Raw genomic sequence first — 19,657 nt, forward strand, 5'->3', positions numbered from 1 at the left:
AATGAGCCAGCAACGTGTACTCATAGCACAGAAAGCCAACCGTGTCCTGGGCTGCATCCACAGCAGTGGGACAAGCAGGATTCTGCCCCTCTGCTCTGCTCTGCTCTGGTGAGACCGCACCTGCAGCCCGGCATCCAGTTCTGGAATCCTCAGCACAGGAAAGACATGGAGCTGTTAGAGTGAATCCAGAGGAGGCCACAGAGATGATCCAAAGGCTGGAGCACCTCTTGTATGAGGGCAGACTGAGAGAGTTGGGTTTGTTCAGCCTGGAGAAGAGAAAGCTGTGAGGAGACCTTAGAGCAGCTTCCAATACCAAAAGAGGCTCCAGGAAAGTCAGGGGTGGGCTCAGTATCTGGGAGAGCAGGTGTATGATCAAGAAAAGAGTTTTCAGCCGAAAGAGGGGAGATTGAGACAAGAGTTTAGGAAGAACTGTTTTGCTGTGAGGGTGGGGAGGCCCTGGCCCAGGCTGCCCAGAGCAGTGGTGGCTGCCCCATCCCTGGAGGGGTTCAAGGCCAGCTTGGATGGGGCTTGGAGCCCCTGATCCAGTGGGAGGTGTCCCTGCCCATCGCAGAGGGCAGAACTGGGTGAGCTTTGAGATCCCTTCCAACCCAAACAATTCCATGATTCCATGAAGATGACAGAAGATGGTGAAGCAGGACCTAGTGTTTCTCTAAGGTCCCTTCCACCACAAATTATTCTGTGACTCTCTGATACCATCACAAACAGTCCTGTCTGGGTTTGAAAGTGCCAGCCCCCGTTCCCCTGGCTCAGACGTGCGGGCAGGAGCTCCTGGGCAAGACCTGGCAGCTGCCTCTGGTCCCATTCGGGACTTTTTTTCCCTCATTCCGTGAGCTCCGACCCCGCGGTGCCCCGGGGACGCAGAGGCGGTGGCTCCATCGCGGTGCGCGGCCGCCGCCCCGTGGCTGCAGGCGGCACCGAGCCCCAGCCCCACGGCATCGCCCATCCCTGCAGTGGGAGCATCGCCCATCCCTGCAGTGGGATCATCACCCATCCCTTCAGCCAGGAGCATCATCCATCCCTTCAGGCAGAGTATCACCCATCCCTGCAGTGGGAGCATCACCCATCCCTTTAGTCGGAGCATCATCCATCACTGCAGTCAGAGCATTGCCCATCTCTTCAGTCAGGACATCACCCATCCCTTCAGTGGGAGCATCCACATACCCCTTTAGTCAGAGCATCGCCCATCCCTTCAGTCAGGGCATCACCCATCCCTTCAATCAGGGCATTGCCCACCCCTTCAGTGGGAGCATCACCCATCCCTTCAGTCAGAGCATCATCCACCCCTGTAGTCAGAGCATCACCCATCCCTTCAGTGGGAGCATCGCCCATCTCTTCAGTCAGCGCATTATCCATCCCTTCAGTCAGGGCATCACCCATCCCTTCAGTCAGGGCATCATCCATCCCTTCAGTCAGGGCATCACCCATCCCTTCAGTCAGGGCATCATCCATCCCTTCAGTGGGAGCATCACCCATCCCTTCAGTCAGGGCATCACCCATCCCTTCAGTCAGGGCATCATCCATCCCTTCATTTGAAGCATCACCTATCCCTTCAGTTGAAGCAACATCCATCCCTTCAGTCAGAGCATCGCCTTTCCCTTCACTTGGAGCATCACCCATCCTTGCAGTCGGAGCTTTGCCCATCCCCACACTCAGAAGCATCATAGTCAGAAGTCCTGTGGCCAGACCATCACCCATCCTCACAGTCAGAGCACTGCTCACCCCCATGGAGGTAGTATCACCCATCCCTGTGGTGGAAACATAACCAATTCCATGGCAGGAGCATCACCCATCCCCATGGTCACCAGCCACTGATCACTGTGGTGGGAGCATCACTCATCCCTGTGGTTGGCTGGTGGGTGGTGGACATGGTTCCCAGTCCTTGCTTTGGCATATGAAGGGCTGCCTCCCCCAGCATCTCTCACTGCCCACTGGGAATGTCTGGTTAAAGTGCCAATAATTAACAATAAAAATGCAGGAAGCTGCAGAGGTCTCTGCTCCTGTCTTCTTCTTGGTGTGGAACCATCACCAGTGTCACACTGGGCTGGGCTTTTTTTATCCAAGCCTTGAAAATCTCCAGGTATGCATAGTCTCCAGCACACCCTCCCCAGTAGAAAAGCCTTCCCTAAAAGCCAGCCTGAATGCCCCAGGTCTCAGCTTGCCCTTCATCACATCAACTGGCCACAGTGCCTGTCCTCTAAACCCCAGTCAAGGAATCCAACTCCACAAGGGATGCGGGGACCACCAGCAGTAGGGCTGGAGGTGCATCGCCCACTTTGGGTGCTCCATCTCCCACACATGGCTCTTCCAGCTCACAAGATGAGGATTCAAGCACCTTGATCCAACAGGAGGGGCTTCAAGGTCCCTTCCAAACCAAACCATTCTGTGATTCTATGATTCTGTGAAGGTGACAGAAGATGGTAAGGCAGGACTCAGCATTTCTGCCTGATCAGCTGTAAGCACACTTTGAGCTAAATGGAACTCAATAATTTGAGTGCACCTGGGGCTACAGCCCAATTAAAACCAAGGCAGCCCATAAACTCTCTGGCTGAACCGCAGAGCGGTGTGAGGTGACAGAAGTGTGAAAAAAACATTAGGGAAGTTTCTCTAATGTGTGTTGCATCATAAAAGCGATTGTTCAAATGGCTTCTCTAGTGCTCTCAGCAGTAAATACTTCTGAAAAAAAAACATGCTGAGCAAATCCCATCTTCCTCTTTCATTTACTGCCTTGTAAATTGGGAAATTATGGTTGGAATAAACACAGGCGGTGGCAGCGCAGAGCTGCCATTCCCAGAGCGCTCCTGGATCCAGGGATAGGGAACATCAGCCCCGGGCCCCACTGGTGCCACCCACCCTGCTCCAAGGGCATGAACCCCTCTCAGAGGGACCAAGAGATGCTCCCTGGGCAGGGCTGGAGCAGCAGGAGCAGCTACGCCTGGCAGAGAGTAGGTTCCAACCCAGCTGGGTGTCCTTGCAGTCCTGAGCAGAAAGATGGGGCTTGGTCTGGGCTTGGCCAGGCTGCAGATCCAGGTGGGAATGGTCACAGTGTGAGCCAGCTGTTCTGGACCAGTCTGTCAGCCAGGTCTCTGGGCCCAGTGTAGTTAAACATCTTTGTTGGAGGCATGGCCAGTGGGATTGAGGGCACCCTCAGCTGGTTTACCAGTGACACCAATTTGAGTGGTGCGGTTGACCTGCTGGAGGGAGAGGGTGCCATTCAGAGCGACCTAGACAGGCTGGAGAGGTGGGACCGTGGGAAAAGGGTTGGAGCTGGGATACAGTGAGTGAATGTATGTTGAGATCCATTCAGGACTGGGCTGGAGCAGTCTCAGCCTACTTTCAGACACTAGCAACACTTTTGCATTCATTACCCATCCCCCGAGACCTCTGTGCCCCCAGTGTCCTCATCCTCCAGCCTGCCCTCAGACTTCAACCTTCCCTCTCTGCCCTCCAGGGCTGACCCCATAGCTCCGCTCTTCTCACTTGGTCAACCTTTTCCCCCTTAATTATTTAATGTTATTACCAATGCTTCTCTGAACATGGCCTCTTTGTGCAGTGATTTGTGAGTGCTCCCTGTGCCACAGCTTCCCTCTCCCCTCACGGGGATGGGCTGATCAGGGGTTGCAGTTGGGAGGTGCTGCTTTAGCCTGGGTGCAGAGCACTGAGTCAGTGTGTGCAAGCGCTGAAATCCAGTGTTTAGAAATCAGGAGGTGCCTGGGTAGCTGCAGAGAAACTCGGGGTGCGTTTAGTGGGTCTGACTCCGACTTCAGCCAAGGAAGAACTATCATAGTTTGGGTTGGAAGGGACCTTAAAGCCCATCCAGTTCCACCCTCTGCCATGGAGAGGGACATCCTTCCCGGGATCAGGGGGCTCCAAGCCCCATCCAGCCTGGCCTTGAACACCTCCAGGGATGGGGCAGCCACCACTGCTCTGGGCAATTTGGGCCAGGGCCTCCCCATCCTCACAGGAAAATATTTCTTCCTAAGTTCTCATCTCAACCTCTCCTCTTTCAGCTGAAAACAAGCATGTCTATAATTTGCATGTGACATTATCTCTTAACACAGGTACCTCTCAATCGTCTGTCCAGTTTGCAGCCTGCAAGGCCACTTCTGCCTTTTCTAGAAAGACAGAGGCCAAAGGAGGCTCCGGTTCCCCAGTACTCATTTCCACACACAAACCCCCCACTACCACCTTTAGTCTGACCAAGCTAACTGCAGCATCCTTCATCTCAGCTCATGGGCAAATCCGGTCAGGTCCTCACGTCCTGGTTCGGGTACACAAAGGGCAGTGCAGGGCATTGGGAACACACACCCTGCAGAGCTTTAACAACCATCGGAGCTCGGGAACCTCCTGCTCCAGCTGTTTCTCTGCTGCAAAGGGTCAGGCCGAGCCCCAGCTCCACCAGCATGGCCAGGGGCACCAGGGCCAGGCTGGGGTACCCCTGGGCTTGGAAGGGCTCTCATTAGGAGGGAATAAGAGAGAGGAAAACAACAAAATAATAGATACTAGACTGAAGGAAAGGGAGGTGGAAAATAACTCATTATCCCATCTTTCTCTCAGGGCCATTAAATGTTCACCATCCTCTCAGTGTGGGTGGGAGGAAATCCTGCCCTGGTGAGGGCAGATGGGATCATCTCCAAATCACCCCCAGGTGCTTCACGGTCAATTAGAGGCGAGGGGGAGCAAGGCAGAGGGGTTAAAGATTATGCAAAGGGCCAGGCCAAATACACAGCAGGGAGCTCCTCTGCTCATCTATATCATAGACACTAATTTGCTTTAATTGACTTCAAAGGCTTTCCTGTAGGCTGCGGCATACGCAGGGCTGGGTTCTATTTTTCTCAAAAGAGGTTTGAAAGAGGGCAGGTTTTTTCTCTTGAAAGCATCCCAGGGAGAGCGCTTTGGGGTTTGATTTCTTTACAAGGACTGTCTCCAAAGGCAGATAAGAGGGAGCCCTGGGAAATGAAAGCCAAAGAGGTATATATGAAAGGAAACACAACCAACAAAGACTGAGATGAAGCAGTTAAGACACTTTAAAATCAAACCTCTCCCCACCCGGTGCCTGCAGAGGGGCAAAAAAAACGATCCAGCAAAGTGCTAACCAAAGATTCCCCCCAGGAAATCATACCCTTTGGGGAAAGTTACAGATGTTGAATTACCCCCCAGGAAGTGAATAAACCAGGGACAACTCAGTGCTTTTATCCTTTCATCAGTCTTGGGAGAAGCGCCTTGTTAATGCTGAGGGGCTCAGGGAGAATGTAAACCCAACTGAAGAGCCAGAAGGCCGCGGGGCAGGGAGTGGGGTGGCCCCTTGTCAAGTGGGGAGCAAAACGGGGGGACCGGGCCCCAGACTGCAGCCATGGACCTGAGCCCTCCTACATTGTGCATAAGGAAGAGATCGGAGCCCAGGAGCCCCAAAGCTCCCAGCCCAGCTCTGAGCATCTTTCTGCAGCTTTGCATCCCACTCCAGGGAAGGGACAACACCTCCATGGGTGGGGGCAATGCCAGACAGAGTGAGGGCTAAGGGATGTGAAACCTCAGGGACAGACTCTGTGGAGCATCCCCAGAGCCGTGTGCTTTCAGCCTCAGCATAGGTTGAAATGAGATCTTAGGAAGAAATGTTTTGCTGTGAGGGTGGTGAGGCCCTGGCCCAGGTTGCCCAGAGCAGTGGTGGCTGCCCCATCCCTGGAGGGGTTCAAGGCCAGGTTGGATGGGGCTTGGAGCAACCTGACCCAGTAGGAGGTGACCCTGCTTGTGGCAGGGGGTTTCAACCGGGTCAACTTCAAGGTCCCTTCTGACCCAAAACATTCTGTGATGTGTTCCAGTGGATGGGGCTTGGAGCAACATGATCCAGTGGGAGGTGACCCTGCCCATGGCAGGGGGTGAGACTCGATGGGCTTTGAGGTCCCTTCCAACCCAAACCATTCCATGATTCTATGTGAAAGGAAAGCATTGCAGATGCAAATGACCCACTGGTGGCAGAAGATAACTGTGTATCTGATAACCCTTCAGCACCTGAGGAGGCCCGTATACTTGCCCTGGGAGAGTTGTCCTGTGGGCTGGCTCCAGTCACAAACGGCAGCCCTACCTACCCTCCAGATGCTGCTCCAAAAATGCTCTGCTCTCCTGAGGTCCTGAGTCACATCCCCCACTGTTGCCTGGATGTCTCAGGCACTGGGATGAGCCCACACAATGCCCTGGGTGCCTGCGGGCCATGGCCTATTAGGTGCTTGTCCAGGTATATTCAGTACGCTTTGGAGGATGGCTGTGGGACTCGGTTCTCCAGGGAGACAGCAGGGAGAAACCACTGGGGCTGAGCACTGCCTGAGTGCTCCTGGCAGGTTCAGTTCATGGTCCTTTGGGTAGGATCTGTGCCAGAGAGGGATTTGTACTGCATTATATGCTCCCCACACTGTCCCCAAGGCCTATTTGAATGCCCCTGATCCTTTGCGAGATTTTGGGGCTCACCAGAGAGACCTGCAGCAGGGTCACCTACCCCTTTTCCTGAGACGTCTCAGGGCAAACCTTAGAGACATCCTTGGGACAACTGTCCTTGTGCTGAGATGTCTTTGTGTAGTGATAACAGTCTCCTAAGAGCTTTGAGCTCAGATGGTGGCACCAGCTGCATATCTTCCAGCAGGGAGCAACCAGAATCGCCTGGACGCAGCCAGGAAAGAGATGGGAACACAAGCATGAAATTTTGTGTTAACACCAAAGGGCTGCATGACAATGTCCTGGTCTAGGAGTGGATGCTCTGCAGTCCTGCAGCAGCCTGGGAGCGTTACCTCTGGGGCTGTTCTTGCCTGGCAGCATACGTGGCAATTATTTCGGTCCCTGCAAGCATTCATGTGGACAGAGGTTTCAGAAAGGGCTGCATATTTTATAAGTGTGGCTATAAATAAATCACTGCCAAATTAAATCACGAACCAAAATAAAACACCATGAAGCTGACGGGCAAACAAACAAAACCTGTGATCCCTAGAAGCATGCTGGAGAGGGCAGCACGTTCCTACAGCATTTGCTGCAGGCTGCTGGGTTCCTGGGAGGTCCTGTGCTGGGACAGTTCATCCTGGAGTGGAGCTGAGCATCCACACAGTCTTGTGAGTAGATTTGAGAGTGTGAACCTGAAAACAGTGCTGTGCAGTGCAATTCTGTTGACAAACAAGGGCTGCCGCAGTTTCCCCACTTGCAAAGCACGGGTAGGAGTGCCAGATGCTATTCTGCACGTGATTTGGCTTGTTCTCCTGAATCTGGTGATACAGATACCCTGACTTTGATGGCCTGGCTTGGATCAGCCATGAGGTGGCCAGCAGGAGCAGGGATCGTCCCCATGCCCTCAGTGCTGGTGAGGCCACACCTCGGATCCTGGGTTCAGTTTTGGTCCCTCACTCCGTGAAATACATTCATGGCCTGGAATGCATCCGGAGAAGGGAATGGAGCTGGGGAAGGGGCTGGAGCCAAGAGATTCTGGGAGCAGCTGAGGGCTGTTTAGCCTGGAGAAGAGGAGGCTGAGGAGAGACTTCGTCATTCTCTGCAGCTCCCAGAAAGGAGGTTGTGATGAGGTTGCGGGCGCTGGGATTTTCTCCCAAGTAACAGAGATAGGATGAGAGGAAACCGCCTCAAGTTGGCCAGGGGAGTGTTAGATTGGATATCAGGAAAATTTTCTTTCCTGACGGAGTGGTGAAGCCCCGGCAGAGGCTGCCCAGGGCAGTGGGGGAGTCTCCATCCCTGCAGGGGCTCAACGAACATGTGGCCATGACAGATGGGGACAGGGCTTAGCAGGCATGGTGGGGTTGGGCTGATGGTTGGACTGGATGAGCTTAGAGGTCTTTTCTAACACCAACGATTCTATAATTCTATAATTTCTGCATGAGGGAAGGCAAAGTTTTTCAGGAGGCTGACCAAAGCCCCAGTGTAATGCAGAGGCACCAAGGTATGAGCCACCCACTGCGCTGAACAGTCACCCACAGCATCTTCCTCCTCTGGCCTGGCTGAATAAAGCCCAACCCAAGCATTTGGTTTTATTTTTTATGCGTAAGGATTCCCAGGCAGGACCAATTTTACTTTAAAGCAACAACTCTCTGGCTCTACGCTGCAGATTCACTTCAACCTAGACTAAATCAGACCGACAGCAGTGATCAGCATGGTATGTGGGACTGAGTTTTGGGATGAAATGGTCCATTTTCAGAATGGACTCATGCCCTCCAGAGGCCTGATGCTCAGCGTTTTCTGGGCCACTGTGGGGGACACGCAGAAACGATTTCCTCCAGTCCTGGGCTCTTTGACTGATGCTTGAAAAAAATCAAATGGTCCCACAGTGAGGCTTAATTCAGGGCAAAGGGAAGACCCAGTAAATCTCTATGAATGTAAATGATGTCATCATTGAAGAAGGCTGTGTAGTGGGTGAGGCTATTACAGGAGGGCAGGCGGCTCCACGCTGTAAGGTCAGGCTGGGTTATCTGGTGCCCTCAGGGGCTGGGAACAGTCTGAGCAAGTTAACATCCCTTGCCCTTTCCCAGCAGTCTTCTAATGTCGGGAATGGCATGAGACCTCTTCTGCATAGAAAACCTGCATTTGTACCTAGGGAAATGCAAGGAGAGGCTTGTTAGCTGGGAATCAGAGCAACAAAAAGGAAACTCTCATTGCTGGGGGTGGTAGGAGGGTTTGTTCGCTGTTCTAAGTGGTCTTACTGAATGCTTCAAGTGCTCAGAGGAGAAGAGACAAGGGGAGAAAGCAAAAGGCAAAAATAAGAAAGACTGGCATTTTCATGTAGCTTTGCAGGGTTTCCCAACGTTCCAGGGTGACCACCATTCATGACATGTTCTCATCCTCCTGCATGGATGGGCAGTGCTGGTGGTGGCTGAGCATCTCGCTTGTTCTTCCAAAGCACTCTACGATTCCCACACCTCCTTGATCCATCTCCTCCAGTCTCGAACCTACCTCTTACCACCAATACAAGTAGATTGAACCCTGTCAGTCTACTGATAACTGTGATGAGCAACTGAGCCCACCTGGTGTAGGTCCAGGCATTCAGCCAAAGCTACATCGCACCAAGAGAGCAAGATTCCTCTATCCATTTCAGCTCAAATTTGGGTCTTGTATATGCATTTACCTGAAATCAAACAGTCATGGATATTGTCTGAAAAGAGTGTCACAGATACAACATTTTCTCCCTTTCTGAGATGGAAAATTTGGGTTTACTCAGTTTCTGGAGGCCTTGCTAACAGCAAAAAAGTGTTGGGCTGGCCTGTGGGCAGCACTGCATAAACTTCTTTCCTCCTCTCCCCTGCAGTGCAGGGGTTCTGGAATTAAGAGACTTGAGTGCTATTGTTGGGACATTGGATCATCCTCTGCCCCTCAACCAGTGACTTTCATTGAAAGAGAAGTGACAGCAATCGCTGCAAAGCTGATCTTCCCCGAGGCAGTCCATGCATTAGGATCCTTGCTTTGCCTGTAGCCCTGGAGCTGTTGTATCACCCAGGTGAGCAGGGTAAGTGGGAACAGCAACTGTGGGTAGGGATTAAGGAGCTCCAGGCTGGTTTCTCAGCCTCACGTCTGCTCTACCTTATGCTGTCTCCTTGGTCTCCCCGGGCAGGCAGGGCTGTGTCCAGCTGTGCACCATCCCTTTGAAGCCCTGCAGTTCCGGCCAGGGAGCTGGTGGGAGGACAGACCATCCAGGAAACATGTACCCACTACGGCAAGGCATTTCACACCCGTGGAGACCAGGTGAGGAGCACGTTGGCAATGATGACAAACTGCAGCAGAGCAGGCAGTTCAGCAGGACTGACCCTCATCCTTTGTTTTATGGGCTACAGTCTTATAAATAATGGAGTGGGCAGAGGATGAAGCAGGAGGATAAATGACTCGTCCAGGGTGGCACAGGTTCCTCATCAAACAGCTGTTTTGGGCATCCCAGTGACCTGAGTCAACATGCCAGGGATGGGGTGGTGCAACCCCCTTGCTCTCCAGAGGATGGCTGGATCCCAGCAGCGCCTCGCACAACCTGCGAAGGGATGCTGAGGTGGTAGGGAGGAAGGATGGGGAACCCTGAGTGCTTAAATATTCTAATCACTCTATCTGCTGATAGATTCAAATACTTTGAATTTTCATCACACAAAGAATATGTCCTGAACCAGAAGGGGGTTGCCTAATTCATCATGCTTGCTTTCTCCACAATACTGGCGCTGACAAGCATAACATTTTAAAACGAGAGAAGTGGACATAATTAATGCTCATGAATTGCAAACGCTTCTTTATTAAAGGGCTTTTGCTTGCCCCAGGACCATCTGCTTCATTTCACCGGGCTGGGGTCCTGGGGCTATAATAACTTGCAGCTTTAATAATTTTACTTCTTAATTAAAGCTCATCACAAAGTGCAGAGGCACAGACACGTTCCCAGCCCAGATCTGATTTTAACAGAAGAAACCTTGAGGGATAGGTAATATAATTTGCATCCTTTCATTTGCAACATCCCTCCAACGAGACTGAGAACTATGAGGCCAGTGTCCTTCAAGATTTTGGGCTTTCTAGGGACTAGAGGTCTGGACCTCTGCTCCTTCTACTATGGTCATGGACCCAGCACATGGGGTGTAGAGCGAAGGGCTCACTGCTCTTTGCCTGACCCTCGAGGGCTGTGAAACCCTGGGTGGTGGGTCTGACATGGGATGGGGGACTTCAGAGGAGCAGCCCCTGGCTGGATCCTGCAGGGCTTTGGAGAGGCCAGGCTAGGGTAACACGCAAGCTCCTGCCTAAGCAATAGGAGGGCTGGTGGCATTTTCACCCTGCCAGGTGATCCCAAGCCTGTATGCCCTGGTTTTGAGTTAAGTAAAGCCTGCGGCTGTGCAGCAGAGATGATCCCAGGCTTTGCCTGGTGCCACTGGAGCTTCGGGGTACCCCTTGCAGTGAGCCCTGAGCCCTTCCAAGGGCTGCAGCACAGCCAACACCATCCACATCTGCGCTCCCCACAGATCTGGGTGACCTTTCGGGGGGCCGTGCTTCATTTCAGTGGGGTGAGTTGACAGTGCGTGAAATACGGTGGATTAATTCACACTTCATTGTCACTCGACACGAGGCTGAAGGTCAAGGTTCATTAAGAAAACTAGGTATGAATTAATGCCCTGTAATTCACACATCACAGGCCTTCCTAGAGACAGAACACTGTATTCTAAAATGTTGTTTTAATTATTTATGGGTTAATTGATTGCAGCAGAACTGGATTAACCAAAAGTGCATAAATGAGGAAGAGTTTGGGTTTTGAACTACACTTTCCTTGTCCAGATTGAAAAATCAACTAATAACCTAAGATTCAGAGAGATGTCTTGGTTTAATTTCCTTCCTTCCTTCCTTCCTTCCTTCCTTCCTTCCTTCCTTCCTTCCTTCCTTCCTTCCTTCCTTCCTTCCTTCCTTCCTTCCTTCCTTCCTTCCTTCTTTTTATAGAGGCCAAAATGCTCCGAGTAAGGCAGAGACCAGTCTATCAGAATAATCTGATTAAATCCATCAGCCTTGGAAAGACAGAGCTGCCTTCAAAACGGGGGAGAGGGAAGCACTAGTCCAGGTAGCTGAGAAAATGTGAAGTGATTGCAAACATCTCCTTCACAGCCCTTTCCCCCTGTGTCTCCACCACTCGGGACCTCCAAGGGTCCCTTCTGCACCCAGCAGCCACCCCAATACGCCCCACGCATGTTGTGCTGGGTGACTGCATGGAAGACCTTCAGATCTAATACCTGCACAAGATGATTACCATCCTTTTGGAGATTTAGTCCTTGAGAGCCTGGGCATGAGAACTGTTTTTCCTAAGAGCCGTTATTCCATCCCACCCTGAGTGCAACACACACAGAGTAGGAATGGGCTGCGGAGGTCTGGGATGCTGCAGGCGTCAAATGACAGACTACAATCCATTGAATCCTGCCACTTCTTTATGTTCTTGGAAGTTCAGAGAACAACATTTGTTTTAGTCATTGCAGCAGTTTCCTTTTGGTTGTGCTTTTTTGTCCAAAGCAACTGGTTTTCAAAAACATTTTTCAGGACCAACTTTCTGGTTTTGGTTACAGAAAACAAAACAAACAGCTGCTTCTCTGTAACCAACATTTACTTTAAGGAAAATTCTTGCTTTTAATGAAAAATTTGGACAAATGATTAATCATATTTTTCTTTTCGTTTCCTGCAAAAAACTAATTTCCAGTGATGTGTCCCCAGCCAAATTTCCATTTTGATGGTGAGCACAGAGACAGTTTCTGTCCAGCTGGGCTCACTCAGGAGATCGGGCGATGCCCGGGTTCAACCCAGACACTGCAGGTTGCTCAGCAGGGAACAAGGAATTATACAAGGAAGAGCCTGTGCCTGCTTGCTCTGATTAAACATATCTGCCTGTACGGCGCAGTGTGCTCAAGCCGAGCACGCAGGAGCATGGCGGGGAAAGCAGACATGGATGAGGAAGAGCCACTCAGCACTGAACCAGGCTGCAGTGAAGAAACCTGTTTATTCATTATAAGTATATTTTCCCTTCAAAGCAAATTGCCCTTGAAAGGGGATGGACAGAAGACTCGTTCCCTGTGTTTGAACTGCTTGCTTCCTTTGCCAGCAGCACAGGAGCAGGGATTCATGGAAGCTGAAACTTCTGGACTCCTCATGGGCTTTTGGAGACTCATCTGTTATGGTTGGAGCTGGGTAGAAGGGATGTCTTAGAATATGGAATAGTTGGGTTGGAAGGGACCTCAAAGCCCACGCAGTTCCAACCCCCTGCCATAGGCAGGGACATCTCCCACTGGATCAGGTTGCTCAAAGCCCCATCCAACCTGGCCTTGAACACCTCCAGGGATGGGACAGCCACCACTTCCCTGGGCAACCTGGGCCAGGGCCTCCTCACCCGCATTGTGAAGCATTTCCTCCTAATGTCAGGTCTAAATCTTCCTCCTTCCAATTTAAAGCCATTCCTCCTCATCCTGTCACTCCATGCCTTTGTAAACAGTCTCTCCCCAGCTTTCTTGGAGCTCTCTTCAGGTACTGGAAGGTCGCTATAAACCCTGGTGAGGGCCTGTATCTGTGTGTATCTCTGAGACCCTTAAATCAATTTTCAGGAGAAATAGCATCTATTTGCTTTTTACCTGCCATGATTGATTGGGACCCTTTGATTGCTTTTGGGCGGTAACCATCATGGCATATTGGGATGACTCCCTCCCACCCTTGCAGGAACAAAACAGAGATGTGTGAGAGAGGAAGGGTGAGGGGACAGAGAAACAAGTGCTTTGTGGGGCTTGGGGAGGGCTGACATTTGGAGTTGTCCTTCTGCTCTCCCCTGTGACCTTGGGCTGTCCAGAAGCTGCAAGGGAGGGCCAAGAGCTACAGGCAAGGCTGTCTCCATCACTTCTGCAGAGGCAACAGCAGTTATCCAAGCAATATTTGGGATATCCTGCCTTTTTGGGTTGTGTTTTCTAATAACTAACAGGGCTAAAAATGTATTTTGTGTTTTTCTAGAAAGCTGAGGTTCTTGGAGCTGCCTGTTTCTAGAATCTGATAAACCCAGTGTTGGATATCGGAGGAGTGGGAGAAGGATGGAAAAGGGCTGAAGGCTTTATAGGGAGGAACAACTGCCCTGGGAGTAGGAGGACAGAGGTAGATGCAAATGCCTACTGTAAGGTTTATTTCCAGAATGACTTCCCAGGCAGATCCAGGATCAAATCTGAATTCTACAGGAATGAAGCACCCCCGGTCCTTCAGGTAAAACGTGCACCCAGTTCAGCAACTCCCCAGAAGCCAATGCAGCCCGGACAAACTCTTCCCAGCAGGGAAGGAACCCTGTCCTAGGTTTGCAAAGGACTTGAGTCTGTGGGGACACAGGAGATGATGGGTATGGCAGATACAGGTCGGTCCCACGCTGCTGCCTTTCCTTGGTTGCACATGTGGCATCAACGAGACAGTGGAGCCTCTAGAGAAGCAGAGCCTGGACTCTTGGAATGCTGAACTGCTGCCACAAGAGGGTGTGTGTGTCCGTACAGTTGCACATAAAGACCGTTCAAAGGAATTAGAGGGAAGCCCTCAGAAAGGCTTCTGTGGGGTCTGTGTGTCCTGAGGAGCTGGGAGGAAATTAAAGACCCCGACCGTCTCCGTCGCCTCTTAGCTCTTGGTGGAATCAGTCAGCCAAGCACTGGTTTCAGCCCAGTTTAACCCACCAAACTGCAGTGAAACCAAAGGAAAACTCCTTTGACCCCAGTGCCTGCACTGGAGGGGTTGTACGGAGCAGTTCAGGGGGGTCTCAGTGTGCATGTTTCATTCCAACAAAAAAGGGTCTGTTAACAGGGTGACTGACACCGACTGGTAAATGATGCAAACTCTGAAGAAACAGGAATGCTGGAGCAGAGGGTCCTGCTGAAGCCTGGAGGGGCTGCTACTCTGTACTGCAGAGCTATGCACGCCATGCTCTGGTGTCTGGGGCTGCCCGAGCACAGGCGATGCGCATTACTCTGTGGTGCTTGCTGGGGTTCAGCTCCTCTCTGCAGATCTTGCACATGGCTGAAGGACTTTGCAGAGTCGTGTGCCGAATTCTGCTACAGCCCTGCCCCTCAAATAGCCTTTCTGATTCTTGCAGCACCAGGCTGTGGGCTTCCTGCTTACTCTGATGGCTCCAGAGCCAAGCCCTGGGTGCCGTGCCGTGGTCCCAGAGTGTGCTAATGCTGTGTTTTGTAGGCTGGGGGCTGATCTGTGATTCAGGTGTAATCGTAGTAATTCAGAGACAAGGAGGTCAAATAGGCTTTTTACAACAGCTCTGTTTAAGTGTGGAAAGAAGGGACTTTTTTTCTGCAATAAGGGGGCTGCTGCGTCTTCCTGGAGATGCCCTGTTTGTGGTCAGGCATGGTAACAAGCTGCAAGTGCTCTTCCTCATCATTCAACTTCTTCTCCCTTAAGACACAACCCAGGAGTAAGGGGAATTTAGGAAGAAGAGAGAAAAGAAGCATTTGGCTTTTGAAAGTCCCACAGTGTTTCGCCTGAAAAGCGGTGCACATTTTTTCCATTACACAGACTCCGAGGGCCTCCTCCCGCACAGCCTCGCCAGCTTGAAGACATCTGGAAGTAGACATGACCACACCATGTTCCCGATCACAAGCTAATGAGAGATGCCTCCTCCAGACTCAGTAGCCTGATTTCTGTACCAAGTTGCCTTGCTTATTCTTGTAGTAGCAGTCAGATGAACTCTCACTCCTCTACAGAAGGAAAAGTAAAGAAGTGACCCTGGAAGGATGCAGGAGAGCCTCTGTGAAGGGTCTCCAGCCCAAGGATCTTCACACATGAGAGGGACCTACAGGAAAGCTGGAGAAGGGCTCTTGATCAGGGAGTGCAGCGAAAGGAGGGGGGTGAATGTTTTTCATCTGAAAGAGGGGAGATTGAGATGAGATTTTAGGAAGAAATGTTTTCCTGTGAGGGTGGGGAGGCCCTGGCCCAGGTTGCCCGGAGCAGTGGTGGCTGCCCCATCCCTGGAGGGGTTCAAGACCAGTTGGATGAGGCTTGGAGCCCCTGATCCAGTGGGAGGTGTCCCTGCCCGTGGCAGGGGTTGTAACTATGTGGGGTTTGGGGTCCCTTCCAACCTAAACCATGGTATGATTCTATAAAAATGAGCAGGAGGGGTGTCGCCCAAGCTAGACCTCCTACTGGGCTATCAGATGTCCAATAAATGCAACCTGGTGCACCAGGGAAACAATTAGCACTGTAGGGCCCCAGATCTCGCCCCCAGCGCTCAGAACATGAGTGATTTCAGGGTGAAGGATAAGGGGTTTGGTCCATATTGCAACTACAGTTCCTGAGAATATGGAACAAGGCTGGAAAGGGTCTGTGCAGGACAGGCAGCATAGACAGGAGGTACTTTGTACAGGAAGGGAAGGAGGGAAGTGTTTCACCATCAGACATTTTCCGAAGAAAACATCCAGATTCAAACCAAAATCCCATAATTTTGTCTAAAGAGGGTGTATTGCTCATAGACACGGATCTCATGAAGGATGGAGAAAGGCACCTTTCAAAGGAGATTTTCAGTGCAAAGCCTTTGCCCAGCCATGCTTGCACCCCCTGGTTCCCTTGCAGGAGCACACCTTGGCAAGGGGCTTTATTTATCCAGCTGGGACACAGATCCTAAACATTTACGTCGTGTTCGGTGACTGCAGATTTATGCCACAGTACAGATGCTGAAAGCAAGTGCTTTGGGCATGGTCTCCAGTTTAATATGGACAATACTGGTTCTACTCTCTCATCGGGCCGAAGGGATCTCATTGAGGCATTAAGAGAAGGGAACAGGAAGGACATGAAATAGAGGATGGGAAGCACAGACAAATTGTAGAGGGTAAATGAATTTTCCCATTTCTCTCCAAATGAGTTATTAATCATCTCTCACTTACATATCCATTAACCATAATACACACCATATTTTTATTAATGTGGCAAAAAACAATTATAGGTGAAAAATGGGTTGTCTGTTTATTTTATACATGGTTCTTATTCCTCATTTGCATAATTTAAGAAATGATGTTTTTTCTTGCCACATTAAAAAAGAAAGTGGCTGCTCGGGACATGTTCCAGCCTGAGACAGTGGAAATGTCATCAGACTTGTTCTGATGACAAGCTGGGAACCAAGAGGTTTCACACACCAGCAGGAACTGGCGTTTTTTCACTGGAAACAGGTTATAATGAGTCCACTCTGGGCTGGGAAAAGGGAGAAAAGGCTGAATCATAAAATCATAGACTGTCCTGAGTTGAAAGCACCCAGAAAGATCATCAAATCCAGTTCCTATCCCTGCACAGGACACCCCAACATGCACACCATGCAGCTGAGAGCATTGGAATATTGTCAAGTTTCTGGAATATTGTCAGGCTTGGACCATGACTGCTTCCCTGGGAGCTGTTCCAGGGCTCCACCACCCTCTGGGGCAGAACCTTTTCCTGATGTCCAACCTAAACCTCCTTGGCATCTCCCTGCCATTGCCTCAGGTCCAGTCATTGGTTGCCAGGAGAAGAGATAAGCGCCTGCTCCTCATCTTCCCTTCGCGCAGAAGAAATAGTCTGTGATGAAGTCTCCCCTGGTTCAGTTTGGCAGTCCTTGACTATCTCTTGGCAATAGGGCTTCAGAAGACGCTTTGCGAAGGGACTGCAAATCAACAAAGAAGTTCTCTCTGTGCATTTCCATTCAAGCAAACAAAGTGTGGGAGCAGAAATAACAAATAAATATTCAAAGCCTAATTCTAGTTTTTTTAAAGGTGGGCCAATCAAATGTCCAATAGCTTCTTCTTTTCTCATGGAGGGGACGTGAAGCTTTGATCTAAAATGCTTGAGGAACGTCATCCCCGAGCTCCTTTCCACTTTCCCCCCTGCAACTGAATATTACTGGATTTCAATATATCAGTTGGGAAGGCAGAACGAGCTACTCGTTCAAAGGGGAAGCTTTGCTTTTCCCACTGCCAGTTCTTTGGCCAAGAAGATTAACCTAGGTTTAAGGAAAATTACGTTGCAGAGAAAAAACATACATTGTCAATTAAAATTTCATATTGTGAGTTACTGTGGGTGAATGGTGTGGTTGGGATTGTTGTCTGGATGCCTGCTAAAACCAGACATCAAATCTAGTTTTGGAAGTGTCCCTATTCCCATCCAGAGCTGGTCACACTGGCAAGGAAAATAAGAGCTGTTGGACTCTTTCTATAGTAAGGGGAGAAACTTAGTTTGAAGTGTTCTTCCTACATAGAGACTGAGGCTCAGAGACAGCCTCCAGCTCAGCAAATTCCCACCCTGGTGACCACCGGGAGCCGAGGGCCATCCAGGAGACACAAGGCTGTATTCTTGCCTTGCTTCCTGTTGTCCTTCCCCATGCACAGGTATTGGCCACTGCTGGACACCACTTACAGGGTAGGATGGGTCCTGGGGGCACTTGATGTGACTTTTCTGCCCCACATGAAATAGTCTCAGCACTTTTGAGAAATTAAGGTCTTTGAAACTGCTTCTGCTTGGGGAAATCGTATTTGCAGGTAAAGAGCATTTTACCACAGTGCTTGAAGATGTTGTTGATGTTGGGAACCAAAGGAGCCCCATTTGCAGCTCTGCGAGGGATGCTTCCAACTGTCAGAGTTTTGCTTGTGAGACCAGAGACCATCTTGCAAACATTTCTCCCTGTATCAGGAGCAAATCGTGTTTTGAGGCTGGGTGGAGAATGGATTCTTGATCCATTCTCAATTCATCGCTAATCTTCACCCAAACCCTGCAGCCCTGAAGAGAAGGGCCTTGGGGTGCTGGGGGAAAAGCACCCACATCTGTAGGAAAGCAGAGTATGTGTGCTGAGGGAAAAGCATCCACATGAGCCGTCAGTGTGCGTTTGTAGCCCAGACACCAACTGTGTCCTGGGCTGCACCCAAAGCATCGCGACCAGCAGGGTGACGGAGGGGATTCTACCCCTCTGCTCCACTCTCGTGAGACCCCAGCTGGAGTCCTGAGTTCAGTTCTGCAGTTTTCAGCAGAGAAGGGACATGGAGCTGTTGGAGCGAGTCCAGAGGAGGCCACTGAGATGATCTGAAGGCTGGAGCTCCTCTGATACAAGGCCAGTCTGAAAGAGACAGAATTGTTTGCCTGAAGAAGAGAAGTCTAAAAGGAGACCTCAGAGCAGCTTCCAGCACTGAAAGAAGCTCCAGGAAAGCTGGGGACGGGGTCTAGATCATGGGGTTCAGGGAGACGACAAGGGTTCCAGCCCAGTTTTCAGCTGCAAGAGTGGAGATTGAGATGAGATTTTAGGAAGAAATGTTTTGCCGTGAGGGTGGGGAGGCCCTGGCCCAGGTTGCCCAGAGCAGTGGTGGCTGCCCCATCCCTGGAGGGGTTCAAGGCCAGGTTGGATGGGGCTTAGAGCAACGTGATCCAGTAGGAGGTGTCCCTGTCGGTGGCAGGGGGTGGAACTAGATGGGCTTTGAGGCCCTTCCAACCCAAACCATTCCATTATTCTACAAGTCTGCCTCAGAAAGGGAAAGGGCGGCTGATCTGTCAGATGGTCAGGGAACGGGTATTTCTGTCCTGTTCTTTGTGCCCCTTCTCACACTCAAATGTTCTGCCTGATTTCAACTGAATTTGACAGGAATGTAAAAGCCTAAATAGTGGATTTGTGTACCAGTCTGGGAAATGAGCTTCTGGAGGGGGAAAACAAACCCAAACCCTACTGAGGTTTGGAGAGCCTCAGGTTTGCTCTGATCACTTCGGCTCATTTCCCACAGCTGAGCAGGGCAGCTGAGATGTCGCAGCCAACTTGTCCTGCAAGGAGAGTTGTGCAAGGAGAAAGAGAGGAATTTTACAGGCATGGGCAGAGGTGACAGGAATCAGCCTAATTCTGTTACAAAATCAGTCAAGGGAGAGACCCGGATCCGTAGGGAAAACAGAGTACTTGTGCTCTGCTGTCCACAAGAGTGTCAATTTCCTGTCTGTGGGTGGGAGCTCAAAACAGCTTTTTGTTCTCAGCAATAATATTTTGTTTATTTCTTAGTTGAATATATATTTTTAAAGTTCCCGGTTTGGAAGGGGAAATTTCTTTCGGAGTCTGTTTGGGAAGTGGGTGAAGTTTGGTCCATTCCCATACAAGTCCAAGTCTACCCGCGCAGGCAGAAATGGCAAAGTTTGACAATGAATGAGCAATTATAAA

This window comes from Cuculus canorus, chromosome 18 (genome assembly GCF_017976375.1).
Source record: "Cuculus canorus isolate bCucCan1 chromosome 18, bCucCan1.pri, whole genome shotgun sequence".
Taxonomy (NCBI): Eukaryota; Metazoa; Chordata; class Aves; order Cuculiformes; family Cuculidae; genus Cuculus; species Cuculus canorus.